Consider the following 17,259-nt stretch of genomic DNA (forward strand, 5'->3'; position numbering starts at 1 on the left):
ACACATCAGGACCACCAATGATGTAACTCTATAGTATAATTGGAAATGGGATTGAGATTAGGGGCATATTGGTTAAATGAAAGTGTAATGAGGTAAAATTATCTGAAATATTTTCTGCAGCAGTTTGGGCAGAATTTGAAGTAATGAGCAATGATTTTTCTCCACATTTCAGTGGATAGTTGGTAATTTTGGATAGATAATTCAGATGTGTTGTTATCATGATAACCAACCCACCCTTCTTCCTTTATTACATATTATATTTTCTTATTACAAAACAGTACATGTTTATTGCATGTATACATATATACATGTATACACACAAGTAAAATATGACCTCAAAGATTGCTCACAATCTCTCTAATCCAGAAACAATGACTATTAGCACCTGGATGTTTGTCTTTCAGATCCTATCTGACATTTTCTGTACAATTTTATATAAAATGGAATTTTACCATGTTTGCTGTTAAATGATCTGTTTTAACATATTTAAGTAATCCAACTATTTAGACATTTAGGTCAAACACTACCTTTGCTACTACTCCTCCTAGTAATAATAATAATATCAACACTAATACCAATGTCAGTACCATTAATAAGTAACTATTAACTAACTAGCATTGATGTGAGGATTAAATAAAATAAATTGCAGAAATACATTCACCACAATTCCTGACCAATATTAAATGGTTAATAAATGCTAGTATAATTTAAGAAAAATTCTTTCAGTCTATCCCAGACCTATGTTTCTAACATTTTTTTTCTCCCCCTGCTCCTATAGCTTTCCCAATAAAGTATAAAACATTGAGCATGTCTTGTAAGGAACATCCCCATTTTGCACCTGTCAAATATTTATTTTTCACTTCCCTGACTCTTCTAAGACTGTTAGGTTGCACTTCAATTAGCTTCTGTAGCATCCTTGATTCCCCCATCACAGTACTCACCACAGTCATTCTTAGTACTTGTTGAAATGCATTCTCAGAGCATTAGCTTCCCAATTATGCAACTTGTTAATTATATCCTCAGTATCTAGTACTGTATCTGGCATATAGGTGGCATTTCTTCTGCTGTGCTTCCAAGGATGGGCATATCTTCTCTTTTTTTATAATGGATTTACTAACTGCTCTACCAATCTCCCAGGATTGTTGAGAGTACCAGATGAAGCAATGCATGTGAAATAGGTAATATATATAAAGTACTTCACAGATAAAAATCATTTGAATAATTTGTATATAACTTTGCACAAGGTTAATAAATCTTTGTGGTTCAGAAAATTATAATTGGGTTTTAATGGGCAAATGTTAAAGTACTTCTCCACCAATATTTAGTAATTACATTTTAAAAAGCTAGGAGACATTTCTAGCATTCAGATTTTTATACTGTATTTCAATACATGATAAATTCATGAACATTTCTTATCTCCTAGAACAGTTGTATATCTTAAAAACTCATCATCATAAGCATTCTCTGGATTTTCACAGAATTAATCCTGAATAATTAATGAATATAAAAGAGTTAGACAAGTACTGAAGCATGCTAATCATTGTTTCATTGTCAATTAGGAAAAAAATAGTCTCTTTGGCCTGCTAACTTAGAATATGTAATGTATAGCTAACTTTTAATTTACAAATGTAAACTGTCTCTAATTATTCCCAAGTGGTCTCCCATCCAAGTACTAACCAGGCCCGACCCTGCTTAGCTTCCGAGATCAGACGAGATCGGGCGCATTCAGGGTGGTATGGCCATAGACCAAACTGTCTCTAATTATTATATGAATGTATTGAGATAAAGATCAATGTCATGGTGAAAGAATTTGTAGAAAAAAACCTGAAACACTTTGATATAACAGTTATTAAATGTATTGGGACAGTTCTTACAATTATGCTTAGTTTATGGATCAACATATAATGTTTACATATTTCCTAAAAATGGTATGATATCTTAAACACTAATAACTTAGGAATTATATCAAACACAAGTCTTAATTTTGGCAGAATGATTTTAGGCAGAATGAATGTAAATTTAATACAAACAGAATTGAAGAGGCAGGTAACATTCATTCATACTTTACAGGTCTCTAAATGCATGTAAGTCTTGATCATTCTGCTTCTAAGGATCTTGCTCAATATCATCTGAGTCATGACTTATTGGCACTTTTTCAAAGTTCCAGCCATAAAGTTGAAAGTCAATATAGCCTTAAATGAAAATTTTTAAAATACATAGACTACCCAAAGATAGTCCAAAATGGCAGAGGAGTAGGAGACCTTAATTTCATCTGGTCCCAGGAATTCATCTAGATAGCGGTCAAATCATTCTGAACACCTGCAAACTCAACCAGAGATCTAAGAGAAGAATAGCTGCAACTCTACAAAGAGAAAAGTGTCCACTTCCTGCAAGAATGACAAGATGGAGAAACTCACCTCAAAAAAGAGAACAAGAGGCAGTACTGACTGCCAAGGACCTAATCAGTATGGATATAAGATGTCAGAATTAAAGTTAAGAATAATGATTATAAAGATACTAGCTGGGCTTGAAAAAAGCATAAAAGACACTAGAGAATCCTGCACTGTAGAAATAAAAGACTAAAATCTAATCAAATCAAAATGAAAAAGGCTATTAGTAAGATGCAATGAAAAAAAGAGGCTCTAACTGCTAGGATAAATGAGGCAAAAGAGAGAATTAGTGACATAGAAGACAAAATGATGGAGTATAAAGAAGCTGAAAAAAGAGAGATAAACAACTACTGAAACATGAGAGGAGAATTTGCAAGAAAAGTATACCATAAAGCAAAACAATGTTGGAATAATTGGGATCCCAGTAGAAGAGGAAAGAAAGAGAGGGGTAGAAGGTATATTGTAGCAAATTATAACTGAGAACTTCCCTAATCTGGGGAATGAATCAGACATTCAAGTCCAAGAAGCACAGAGAACCCCCCTCAAAATCAATGAAGAGAAGTCAACAGCTCAACATATAATAGTGAAACTTGCAAATCTCAGAGACGAAGGGAAAATCTTGAAAACAACTCAGGACTAGAGTTTTGTAACCTACAAGGCTAAAAACATTAGACTGGCAGCAGATCTAACCACAGAGACCTGGCAGGCCAGAAAGGACTGGCATGATATATTCAGGGTGCTAAATAAGAAGAATATGTAGCCAAAAATACTTTATCCAGCAAGGATGTCATTCAAAAGAGAAGGAGAGATAAAAAGCTCTCAAGACAAACATAAACTAAAAGAATTTGTCATCACTAAACCAGTCCTGCAAGAAATATTAAAGGGGATCCTGTAAGCAAAGAGAGAGCCCAAAAGTAACATAGACCAGAAAGGAACAGAGACAATATACAGAAGCAGGGACTTTACAGGTAATACAATAGCACTAAATTCATATCTTTCAATAGTTCCTCTGAATGTAAATGGGTTCAATGCCCCAATCCAAAGACACATGGTATCAGATTGTATAAAAAAGCAAGACCCATTGATATGTTTTCTGTAAGAGACACATTTTAGTCACAAAGACACCTCCAGATTGAAAGTGAGGGGGTGGAAAACAGCTTATCATGCTAATGGACATCAAAAGAAAGCTGGGGTAGCAATCCTTATATCAGACAAATTAGATTTTAAAAACAAGGCTGTAATAAGAGATGAGGAAGGACATTATATCATAATTAAAGGGTTTATCCAACAACAAAATCTAACAATTGTAAATATTTATGCTCCTAACATGGGAGTAGCCAATTATATAGTCTAATTAATAACAGAATTAAAGAAACAAATTGATAATAATACAATAATAGTAGGGGAATTTAACACCCCACTCACAGCAATGGACAAATAATCTAAGCAATCAACAAGGAAACAATGGATTTAAATGATGCACTGGACCAGATGGACTTCGCAGATAAATTCAGTGCATTTCATCCTAAAGCACCAGAATACACATTCTTCTTGAGTGCACATGGAACATTCTCCAGAATAGAGCACATACTGGGTCACAAATCAGGTTTCAACTGATAAGTTGGGATCATTCCATGCCTATTTTCAAACCACAGTGCTTTAAAACTTGAACACTATCACAGGAGGAAATTTGGAAAGAACTCAAATACATGGAGGCTAAAGAGCATCTTACTAAAGAATGAAAGGGTCAACCAGGAAATTAAAGAATTAAAAAAAATTCGTGGGGAGACCCTGAGTTGCTCTGCAAGTCACCATGCTGCGTGGAAGTCGGAGCTGCACCTCCCGCATGGCCCCTCTGGCCAGCCAGGCACTTCAGATGAGAGCGGCACCTAGACCAGCGCCAGCAGCTCAGCCTCCAGCAGTGGCTCCACCAGCTGCTGCGCCCCGGCAGCCAGGGCTCATGGCCCAGATGGCAACCACTGCAGCTGGCGTGGCTGTGGGCTCTGCTGTCAGGCACATGATAGGTCATGCCATCACTGGGGGCTTCAGTGGAGGAGGCGATGCTGAGCCTTCAAGGTCTGACATCACTTACCAGGAGCCTCAGGGAACCCAGCCAGCATACCAGGAGCAGCAGCAGTTTGGCCCATGCCACTCTGAGATGAAACAGTTTCTGGAGTGTGCCCAGAACCAGGGTGACCTGAAGCTTTGTGAAGGTTTCAGCGAGGTGCTGAAACAGTGCAGATTTGCAAATGGATTAGCCTAATCAAGAAGTTCAAATTGAAGATAAGGAAAATCATCTATCATAACCAAGTTAACTTAGCATAAAAATATAATTGATGGTGAATGGTGAATATATAAAGTGTAAAACCACCAGTTAAGCTTCTCCTTCATCATTAAATACAGCTTTCTTCAGAATTGGAATAAAAAAGGTTGTTCTTACTGTATAGAAGTTCATTGAGATGGTTTGAATTTGGGGTTGGGCAGATATTTGTGTGCCTGCTTAAATCACCTTTTGTGATGTTCTCATTTGTGAATTAGAATAAAGTGATTTTCTCCCCCCCCCAAAAAATATTCGTGGTGTGGTGCCTGGTTGGCTCAGTCATTAAGTGTCTGCCTTCATCTCAGGTCATGATCCCAGGGTCCTGGGATCGAGCCCCACATTGGGCTCCCTGCTCTACAGGAAGCCTGCTTCTCCCACTCCCCCTGCTTGTATTCCCTCTATCACTGTGTCTCTCTCTGTCAAATAAATAAATAAAATCTTTAAAAAAATAAAAATAAATTTAAAAAATTCATGAAAAAAATGAAAATGAAAACACAACTATTCAAAACCTTTGGGATACAGCAAAGGCAGTCCTAAGAGGGACATATATAGCAATACAAGCCTTTCTCACAAAACAAGAAAGGTCTCAAATACACAACCTAACCTTACACCTAAAGGAGCTAGAGAATGAACAAGAAATAAAGCCTAAACACAGAAGGAGAAGGCATTAATAAAGATTAGAGCAGAAATCAATGAATAGAAACCAAAGAACATTAGAACTGATCAATGAAAGTAGGAGCTGGTTCTTTGAAAGAATTAACAAGATTGATAAACCCCTGGCCAGACTTATCAAAAAAGAAAAGGGAAAGGACCCAAATTAATAAAATCATGAATGAAAAAGGAGAGTTCACAGCCAACACCAAGGAAATACAAACACTTATAAGAACATATTATGAGCAACAATATGCCAACAAATTAGGCAATCTGGAAGAAATGGATGCATTCCTAGAGACATATAAACTACCAAAACTGGGCTCCTGGGTGGCTTATTCAGTTAAGCTTCTGTCTTTGTCTCAGGACATGATCCCAGGGTCCTGGGATTTAATCCCCCATCAGGCTCCCTGCTCAGTGGTGAGTCTGCTTCTCCCTTGACCCTTCCCCCATGCTCATGATCTCTCTCCCTCTCAAATAAATAAATAGATAAATAAATAAATTCTTTAAAAAGAAAAAAAAAACTACAAAAACTGAAACAGGAAGAAATAGAAAACCTGAACAGACACATAACCAGCAAGGAAATTGAAGCAGTAATAAAAAATCACCCAACAAACAAAAGTCCAGGGCCAGATGGCTTTCCAGGGCAATTCTACCAAACATTTAAAGAAGAATTAATACTTATTCTTCTGAGGCTGTTTCAAAAAGTGGAAATGGAAGGAAAGCTTCCATACTCTTTCTATGAGGCCAGCATTACCTTGATCCCAAAACCAGACAAAGACCCCACCAAAAAGAAGTACAGACCAATATCCTTGATGAACATGGATGCCAAAACTCTCACAAAGATGCTAGCCAATAGGATCCAACAGTATATTAAAAGGATTATTCACCATGACCAAGTGGGATTTATCCCCGGGATGCAAGGGTGGTTCAACATTTGCAAATCAATCAATGTGATAGAACACATTAATAAGAGGAGAGAGAACCATATGATCCTCTCAATTGATGCAGAAAAAGGATTTGACAAAGTACAGCATCCTTTCTTGATTAAAATTCCACAGTGTAGGGCTAGAGAGAACATACCTCAATATCATAAAAGCCATCTACAAAAACCCCACAGCGAATATCATTCTCAAAGGGGAAAAACTGTGAGTTTTTCCCCTAAGGTCAGGAACACGACAGGGATGTCCACTCTCACCACTGTTGTTCTACATACTACTGGAAGTCTTAGTCTCAGCAATCAGACAACAAAAAGAAATAAATGCATCTGAATTGGCAAAGAAGTAGTCAAACTCATTCTTTGCAGATGATATAATACTCTATGTGGAAAATGGAAAAGACTCCACCCCAAAATTGCTAGAACTCATACAGCAATTCAACAACTTGGCAGGATATAAAATCAATGCACAGAAATCAGTTGTATCACTTATACACTAATAGTGAGACAGAAGAAAGAGAAATTGTGGAATTGATCACATTTACAATTGCACCAAAACCACAGGATACCTAAGAATAAACTTAACCAAAGAGGCAAGGGATCTGTACTCATAAAACTATAGAACAGTCATGAAAGAAACTAAGGAAGACACAAAGAAATGGGAAAACCTTCCATGCTCATGAATTGGAAGAAAAAATATTGTTAAAATGTCTATGCTACCTAGAGCAATCTATATATTCAATGTAATCCCTATCAAAATACCATCAACTTTTTTCACAGAGTTGGAACAAATAATGCTAAAATTTGTATGGAACCAGAAAAGACCCTGAATGGCCAGGGGAATGTTGAAAAAGAAAACCAAAGCTGGAGACATTATGATGCCTGACTTTAAGGTATATTATGAAGCTGTAGTCATCAAGACATCATGGTATTGGCACAAAAACAGACACATAGATTAATGGAACAGAATAGAGTCTCCAGAAATGGACCCTCAACTCTATGGTCAGCTAATCTTCAACAAAGCAGGAAAGAACATCCAGTGGAAAAAAGACATTCTCTTCAACAAATTGTGTTGGGAAAATTGGACAGCCACATACAGAAGAATGAAACTGGACCATTTCCTTACACCATATACAAAAATAGACTCAAAATGGTTGAAATACCTAAATGTGAGATAGGAATCCATCAAAATCCTAGAGATAAACACAGGCAGCCACCTCTTCAACCTTGGTTGCAGCAACTTCTTGCTAGACAAGTCTCCAAAGGCAAGGGAAACAAAGGCAAAAATGAACTATTGGGACTTCATCAAGATGAAAAGCTTTTCCACAAAAAAGGAAATAGTCAACAAAACCAAAAGACAACCGAAAGAATGGGAGAAGATATTTGCAAATATCTTATCAGATAAAGGGCTAGTATCCAAAATCTCTAAAGAACTTATCAAACCCAACACCCAAAGGACAAATAATCCAAACAAGAAGTGGGCAGAAGACATGAACAGACATTTCTCCAAAAAATACATAGAAATGGCCAACAGACATATGAAAAAATGATGCTTATCACTTGGCATCAGGGAAATACAAATCAAATCCACAATGAGATACCACCTCACATGGGTCAGAATAGCTAAAATTAACCACTGAGGAAACAACAGATGTTGGTGAGGATGGGGAGAAAGTGGAACCCTCTTACACTCTTTGTGGAATGCAAACTGGTACAACCACTCTGGAAAACAGTATGGAGGTTCCTCAAAAAGTTGAAAATAGGGGCACCTGGGTGGCTCAGTTGGTTAAGCGTCTGCTTTCTGCTCAGGTCATGATCCCGAAGTTCCAGGATTGAGTCCTGCATTGGGCTCCCTGCTCAGTGGGGAGTCTGCTTCTCCCTCTGCCCCTCCCCAAATTGTGCTCTCTCTCTCAATCTCTCTTTCTCTCTTACTCACTCACTCCCTCTCTCAAGTAAATAAATAAAATCTTAAACAAAGAAATTGAAAATAGAGCTACCCTAGACCCAACAACTGCACTATTGGGATTTACTACAATGCTACAAATGTAGTGATCTGAAGGGGCACAAGCAGCACCCCATTGTTTATAGCAGCAATGTCTGCAATAGCCAAGCTATGGAAAGAGCCCAGCTGTCCATCGACAGATGAATGGATAAAGAAGATGTGTTTTATACACACACACACACACACACACACACACACACACACACACAACGGAATATTATGCAGACATCAAAAAAGAAAGAAATCTTGCCATTTGCAACTGTGTGGATGAAACTAGGGGGCATTATGCTAAGCGAAATAAGTCAATCAGAGAAAGACAATTATCATATGATCTCACTCATATGTGGAAATTAAGAAACAAGACAGGGGATCATGGGGAAGAGAGGAAAAAATAAAACAAGATGAAATTAGAAAGGGAGACAAACCATAAGTCTTTTAATAATAGGAAGCAAACAGGGTTGCTGGAGAGGAGGGCAGTTAGGGGGATGGGATAAGTGGGTGATAGACATTAAAGAAGGTACGTGATGTAATGAGTGCTGTGTATTATATAAGAGTGATGAATCACTGACCTCCACCTCTGAAATCAATAATACATTATGTTAATTAATTCAATTTAAATTTAAAAAATAAAAAATTTAAAAAATAAATCTGCCTCTTCAAAATAAAAAATTAAAAAAATTAAAAAAATTAAAAATTAAAAGAAATAAGTTTGCCAAGTTAAAATAAAAAAGACTGATGAATCACTGACTTCTACCTCTGAAACTAACAATACATTATATGTTAATTAATTGAATTTAAATAAAAAAATAAACCTCATACACTTAAAAAAAGTAACTGGCAAACCCAAGAATAAACCTCACTCTGTAATTGTCCCTTACCACAAAATTGAAATGATTACTACAATAGATATTCAGGCTATTTTTGACTTACCACAATTTTAAGTTACATTGTAAAAAATATTCATTAAAGTTTTTAAAACATGTATTATAGATTTTTAATAGAAATACAGAATTTAGCGATAAAAAGTATGTAGACTGCCTCTGTGAATTTAGCTAAGAAAAGCAACTTTTAGGTTGAAGGATGAGAAAAATTATTTATTTATTTAGCTTTGAATTTGTTCGGATTTAACTCCACTTCTAAGGAGGGGAACCTTTTTGTTATAAGTTGAAATTCTCCTATTAAACAGTTGAAAGATTGTTCATTTAGACTTGGAGGGTACTTTCTAGGCATTTTATGAGTTTGTAGGTGTGGAAAACTTTTCCTTTCTTCCCTTCTACATTCTTTACTGGCCTGATAATTTAATTGATGTAAGACATTAACAGAAGAAAAACAAATTTCATGCCTATGGGAGGCCCATAAAAATATGACTCTGAGGCAGTCAGGTAACTTAGGTATATCTATCATACTGAGCTAAGGAGAAGGGGATAGGTATCTGGAGCCTCAAAGGGGAGGAAGACAATTCACAGGAAGATGAGAGGAGCAAATATTTGGTAAGCAACTATTTGCTATGTCATGCAGTTAAGTCTTGCTGATATTAAAAGTTATGTCTTCTAAAAAAATAAAAATAAAAGGTATGTTTTCTTTCCCAGGTTTCAGCACACAAAAAATGCTATCTCTGGTAGTAGCTCTTTTCCTGGTTCAGGCCACCTACTTAAATTCTTTTAGGTAGGTAAGGGGAAGATAAAAAGATCTTCCTGAATCTGCTGGGTCCTGATTGTCTTCAACTTGAAATAATTCACATGCCAAAATGACACATTCTGAGGCGGTATATTCTGCTCCCCACCAAGTTCATCATGGGAAACTTTCTGTCTGTATAGTATCCCTTGGTTGACAAACCTGAGGTGAAAATTTATGGAATCTGTCCTTTTTCATTGTTCATCTGCCCATATGGCCTAGACTCATAAGAATTGGTCCTTTTCCTAGAATGGCACTAAGTGATGATTCTACAATGATGAGAACAATGTAAATTGAAAACTTAGTGGGAAAAGCACAAGACTGTGAGTCAGATGATTGAATTTGAGACTTATTTGCCACTGATAGCTCTGTGACCTTAGGAAGATCTGTATTTTAAATGAGCCTTGAGTTTGTTTTTTAATCTGTAAAATGGTTAAATGCTTACCTGACAGGGCTGTTGAGAGGATTTAATAAGATGTTGGGTTTGCATTTTAGCCTATTCATTTCTAAGGCATTGAAATAATTTTAATGGACTAATTTAGGTAAAATGTGCTATTTATGTATACACAAAAATGAGTTAATACCCGATGAATTTCAGATGACCTTTATTTGTGTGTGTTTAATTTTTGCAATTTGAGTATAGTTGACACCCAATGTTACATTAGTTTCAGGTGTACAACATAGAAATTTGACAGGTTTGTACATTATGCTATGTTCACAAGTTTAGTTACTGTCTGTCACCATACAATGCTATTACAATATCATTGACTATATTCCCTATGCTGTGCCTTTTATTCCCATGACTTAATCATTCCATAACTGGAAGCCTGTATCACCCACTTTCCTTCACCCATTTGACTCATCCTCTACCTCCCTCCCTTCTGGCAGCCATCAGTTTGTTCTCTGCATTTATAGCTCTAAATCTGTGTTTTGCTTGTTTATTCATTTGTGGGTTTTTTTTTTTTTTTTTAGATTCCACATACAAGTGAAATCATATGCTATTTGTCTTTCTCAGTCTGACTTATTTCCTTTAGCATAATACCCTCTAGGTCCATCCATGTTGTTTCAAATGACATAATCTCATCCTTTCTAATGGCTGCATTATCTATATATATATCCCACATCTTTCTTATCCATTTGCAGATGACCTCCATTTAATATGTAAAAAGAAGAATAGCATAATCTTGTCCTTTTAAGTTTAGTGTCTTTTAATTTTGCATTTCATTTCTATACTTTCTTTTGTTTCATCTTAGATAATTTAGACAAGCTTTAAGTGCATATTAGAAAGTATATGAATATCTAAATTGTGTCTTTAGTGAATGTGGATTTGTTTATCCTCTCTAAGATCTAAAGTATGACTTTCACCATCATCTTTTCCTCAAAGATACAGTGCATGGTGTCACCAATTTGTCCTTTCATGAATCAAATTCATTGTTTTGGCTAGTTAAGCACTAAGCCCTGAATGGAGCTGTTATTAAAAAGTTACAAAGTCAAAAACCTGGACCAAGCTTTTCCACTTATCCAAGGCCAGAATCAGGAATCTGCCTTCACTGTCACAGACACATGCTGGAGTTCTAAAGCATCAGGGCATGAGAGAAGGAGCTGGTAATGCTATCTCTATAGTGTGAATCAAAACCCACTGCTCTCTCAGTTGCCCCTAACTTGAAGAGGCAGACCTTGCCACTACAGGCAGCTCAGGACCAGGCAAGGGTGGTTGGGAAATCAGCTAAGAGTGGTTTTCCTTTCATGGTTATTTTTCCAAGGCAAAGTTATAATTTATTGGCCAACCAATTGAAGTTACACCTTGAAGAAAGAACAAGTAGTGTCAAACAAGATGGGCTCTTCAATTTCATAATGTTGATGGACAATTCATCAAAAATCTCACACCTTTTTTCCCCTAAAAGTCTATACTAAATTAGTCTTCTGTATGGCTAGTAATCTCCTAAAACAAATAAAAACTTGTAAGCCTACTTTCCCTTGAACTTTTTGCACTCTAAAATTCCTAAAGGCAAATATCACAGATTTAAATGCAAATATATAATTTTATACCATAAAAATGTAATAGCTATTTCTACAGGGACAGGTTAGGTAGTGGGTTATTCGGATCAAACCATCTGGCTGAAAACAACTCTGGATAAATTACCTTAAAAGCACTGAGGAGTTGAAAAGAGAGTGCAGCCATGTCAGGCCAATTTTCGGAGGGAAGCTTGAATCCAACAAGACTAGAGGATTTCTTGAGTGCCAAAGTTGCTTTTGCCTTGAAAACATTGAAGAGGTAAGGGTGACAGAAGTGCAGGCACAGAGCACATTCAATGTAAAAGCTCTTAGAGGATACCTTTCCCATCATTAAGCTGGGTCCCAAAGGACTACACTCTTGGGTTTAGGATGAACCTGAAATAATCTGTTATCTACTGATCCTCCGGAGAGAATGCTGCTCTGGGCCCAAGCAGAGCAGGAGAAGGAAAAGGAAAAGGAAAAGAGATAAAATAACCAAGAAGTTGTGGCCATGGACCTGTCCTCATATAGATTTATACCCCAGGAACATATAGCATAGAGGGACAATGAATTTGGTTTTAAGTGGTGCCCTAAAGGCAGCCAAAAGGAAGAGAGTATACTTATTACAAGCATCAGGGAATCTCCACAAATAGTTTTTTAAGAGCAATAACCAGCAAAACAGTGGAAGATAATAAGACGTGTAGGGAAATTAAAAAAAAACTCAGACATGGACAACTTATATTACATTAATTGGTAATTTTTATGAATATTGTGACAAAATCAGGCAATCCAATATGGAGTCCTCTCTCCTATTGCTCAGATCATGTTAAGATGTAAATATCACGACTGTCATCTTTATATTTTTCAATATGTCAAAAATAAATATTATTTAATAAGTATCATGGAAGTAGTTGCGTGTTGTAGGCTTTTCAGTGGAGTGTTGAAGATTAGTTACTAGCACTCATATTTAATTATACAGAACAACTGTCAGCTTTAGTACAATGTCTGATGTTTCTAAAATAGACATTGGTAATTGGTATATAAACGGATATTTCCAATAATAGCCATACAGAATCATTGTCTGCATTGTCCTCATGGTTCATAATATCTAGAGAATAGTAAAAGATAAATCCACTTTTCATTTTTTAAACTCCAGTGTAGCTAAAGTAGAAAACAAAACCAAACAAAGTGACAACAATAAAGTCTTCACTCAAATCCAAAATGGTTACTATAGTAGTTTAAGATTGGAACATTACGATAAAAGTAGAATGAAAAGATAATCTCAAATGCTATATTAATCTTTTGAGGTATGGAGAGGGGAGTTGCAATTTGATATTTGAAAGAGACTAGGTTGCTGTTGAAGCTTATAAGATAACTGATTTCATCCTGTGTCCTTTCTCTTTTATATAAATATGGAAATCTCTGATTGCAGGCATTAACTAGAAGAGAAGGGTAATATTAGTTTTGCTTGTATTAATCTCCCTAAGACTGATGACAATCACATTATGCCAGCAACTTGTAATTAGCTATGGGAATGGAGGGCAGATTGAGTGAAAAAGTGCACTTACAAATGGCTTAAAGGATCTAATTTTGATGTTTCTTTTCTACTATCTCCATAGTAGAGATAGAGTGCAGACATAGATGCAGATATAATATAAGATATGTAACTAAAGAGGGACAGAGGGGAAAATCCAGAGTTTGGGATGAGTATGGAACTGCCTAATCAATAGACCCCATATTAAAACCACTGGGGTTGTAGGATATTGAGGTCACTTAAAAATTTCATTGTCATTGTCAGAAAGTGGTTGGTGGTAGCACATCTTCTTAGGTCTGGAAATCAGAGATACAAATTATTAGTCAGAAAGGAGATAACGAAGAAGAGAGAAACCTCAAAAATCAGTACCTTTGACTCCCACAAACAGGGATAAACTACTCTTCTTTATGCATGCACAATCTTCCTTTCTTACTAACTTCTTTCCTTCCTTTTTCCTTCCTTCCTTAGTCCCTTACTTACTTAGTTCCTTCCTTCCTTCCTCCTTCTACCCTTCTTCCCTTCCTTCCTTCCTCCCTACCCCCTTTCCTTCCTCTCCTCTTTTTTCTCTCTCTTCCTTCCACAAATGTGTACTGAGCAACTTCTATGTGATGGGCCCTGCATTGGCTATGGGGGATACAATGTGAGCAATACTGATATAGTCTTACCTTTATTGAGTTTGTAGTCTGGTGTTGTGGAAGATATAGACAATAAACAATTACATGCATAATTATTTAATTATTTAATTTTAAAAAATTTTTTAAAGATTTTTTATTTATTTGTGAGAGAGAGAATGAGAGACAGAGAGCATGAGAGGGAGAAAGGTCAGAGGGAGAAGCAGACTCCCTGCTGAGCAGGGATCTCAATGTGGGACTCGATCCCGGGACTCCAGCGTCATGACCTGAGCCAAAGGCCAACTGAGCCATCCAGGTGCCCCATGGATAATTATTTAATTACAATTGAGATTAGGGCTAAAATTATAATGTACAGGGGATAATGAGAGAATATGACAGGAAGAAAACCTAATCTGAGGGGATATCTAAGGAATAGTTTAGTTTTTATGAGGAAATATTTACATTGATTACTATAAGGTGAATAAGACTCAGCCAACTGATGAATGCAAAGAACATTGTGAGTGCAAAGGAACAAGGTAAAAAGGAGCTTAGTGAATTTGGGATAAAGACAACTCATGAGTCAGGAACATGTTGAAAAAGATGAGATTAAAAAGGTAAGGAAGGGTCTTGGAGGTCACGGTATGGTATTTGAACACTTTTGTTTACACCATTCTGTTGCAGTTTTTTGTATATATGGTCATAGAGACATTTTTCCCCTTTCATTTTTATATTCTTGATGTCTAGTATACTGCAGGCACATAGTAAGTGCTCAATAAATGCTTGTTGAATTAGTGAGATAAAGGAAAAATGACTTTCTTATGACTGGAGGAATAGTCATTACAAAAAGCAGGGATAAGATTATATTTGGCTATCATCTCACTTATTGTGTTTGTTAAGCCACATTTGTTCATGTAACAGGTAGTTTTTCTACAAGCAAAATGAGAGAGTGACTAATTAGTGAAACTGAATTGTTGAGCATTACAAAGAGAAAATAAGTTTTTCAAGGAAAATACCTTTTTGTTTGTGTAGTTAAAATCTGCAACATAGTAAAAGCCTGAAAGTCAAGGGGATCTATGAGAGCTTTTAAAACTGAAACAAGTAAAACTTAATGATCCCTACTTCTTCTGGAAGTCATATAGGGTAGAGAGAAAAAAAGATGTGCAGTTGTTAAGAAATTAAGACCATTGATATCTAGATATTTTAATTTTCTTAAACTTTGCTCCAAATAAATTATTATTTTAAAAAATATGTCATTGAAAACATTGTATGCTTACATTATTCAATAAAGTATGAAACAATTGTGATGGATACAATTAACCATCCCAGGGTTAGGAAACAGTAACCAATACACCATTGTCTAACAAATAATATCTCAGCTCTATTTGCAGCTAAACTGCCCAGCATAAATAAAACTCTAGAATTCTATCCTTCCAAAGCCATTTGTGCAGAGGAACTTCAGACCCTCCTTTTTTTTTATTATGTTCAGTTAGCCAGCATACAGTACATCATTAGTTTTTGTTGTAGTGTTCAATGATTCATTAGTTGCATATAACACCCAGTGCTCATCATGATGTGTGCCCTCCTTAAAACCCATCACCTGGTTATCCCATCCCTCCACCCCCCTCTCCTCTGTAACACTCATTTGTTTCCCAAAGTCCATAGTCTCTCATGGTTTGTCTCCCTCTCTGATTTCTTCTTGTTCAGTTTTCCCTCTCTTCCCCTGTGGTCCTCCACGCTATTCCTTATGTTCCATATATGAGTGAAAACATATGATAATTGCCTTTCTCTGATTGACTTATTTGACTTAACGTAATCCCTTCCAGTTCCATCCATGTCAGTGCAAATGGTGAGTATTCATCCCTTCTAACGGCTGAGTAATATTCCATTGTATATATGTACCACATCTTCTTTATTTATTCATCTGTTGAAGGATATCTCGGCTCTTTCCAGAGTTTGGATATTGTGGACATTGCTGCTATGAACATTGGGGTGCATGTGCTCCTTTTTTTCACTACATCTGTATCTATGGGGTAAATACCTAGTAGTGCAATTGCTGGGTCGTAGGGTAGCTCTATTTTTAACTTGAGGAAACTCCATACTGTTTTCCAGAGTGGCTGTACCAGCTTGCGTTCCCACCAACAGTGTAACAGGGTTCTCCTTTCTCCACATCCTCGCCAACACTTGTTTCCTGTCTTGTTAATTTTTGCCATTCTAACTGGTGTAAGGTGGTATCTCATTGTAGTTGTGATTTGTATTTCCCTGATGGCTAGTGATGTTGATCATTTTCTCATGTGTCTGTTAGCCATTTGTATGTCTTTCTCAGCCCATTTTTTTGACAGGATTATTTGTTTTTTGGGTGTTGAGTTTGAGGTGTTCTTTATAGATCTTGGATACAAGCCCTTTATCTGAAATGTCATTTGCAATTATCTTTTCCCATTCCGTGGATTGCCTCTTAGTTTTGTTGACTGTTTCCTTTGCTGTGCAAAAGCTTTTTATCTTGAGGAAGTCCCAAAAGTTCATTTTGGCTTTTGTTTCCCTTGCCTTTAGAGAAGTGTCTTGAAAGAAGTTGCTGTGGCTAATGTAAAAGAGGTTACTGCCTATGTTCTCCTCTAGGATTTTGATGGATTCCTGTCTCACATTGAGGTGTTTCATGCATTTTGAGTTTATCTTTGTGTACGGTGTAAGAGAATGGTCTAGTTTCATTCTTCTGCATGTAGCTGTGCAGTTTTCCCAGCACTGTTTACTGAAGAGACTGTCTTTTTTTCATTGAATGTTCATTCCTGTTTTGTTGAAGATTAGCTGACCATAGAGTTGAGGGTTCATTTCTGGAGTCTCTATTCTGTTCCATTGATCTATGTGTCTGTTTTTGTGCCAATACCATGTTGTCTTGATGACTACAGCTTCATAATATAGCTTGAAGTCAGGCAATGTGATGCCTCCAGCTTTTTCTTTTTCAACATTCCCCTGGCCATTTGGGGTCTTTTCTGGTTCCATACAAATTTTAGGATTGTTTGCTCCAGCTCCTCGAAAAATGTCAATGGTATTTTGATAAGGATGGCATTGAAAATGTAGATTGTTCTGGGCAGCATAGACATTTTCACAATGTTCATTCTTCCAATCCATGAGCATGGAATGTTTTTCCATC

At 36.5% G+C, this 17,259-nt stretch overlaps 2 pseudogenes; one reads left to right on the forward strand and one right to left on the reverse strand.

Annotated features, from left to right (window-relative positions):
• Positions 1–1,627: 1,627 nt before the first annotated feature.
• Positions 1,628–1,747, reverse strand: LOC114207570 (5S ribosomal RNA; annotated as a pseudogene).
• A 2,456-nt stretch (positions 1,748–4,203) lies between these two features.
• On the forward strand, positions 4,204–4,714 carry LOC114207524 (coiled-coil-helix-coiled-coil-helix domain-containing protein 2 pseudogene; annotated as a pseudogene).
• The last annotated feature ends 12,545 nt before the right edge of the window (positions 4,715–17,259 follow it).

This window comes from Eumetopias jubatus, unplaced genomic scaffold (assembly GCF_037043125.1).
Source record: "Eumetopias jubatus isolate StellerSeaLion01/CBP00866 unplaced genomic scaffold, mEumJub1_p1.0 scaffold_11, whole genome shotgun sequence".
In the NCBI taxonomy this organism is placed as follows: domain Eukaryota; kingdom Metazoa; phylum Chordata; class Mammalia; order Carnivora; family Otariidae; genus Eumetopias; species Eumetopias jubatus.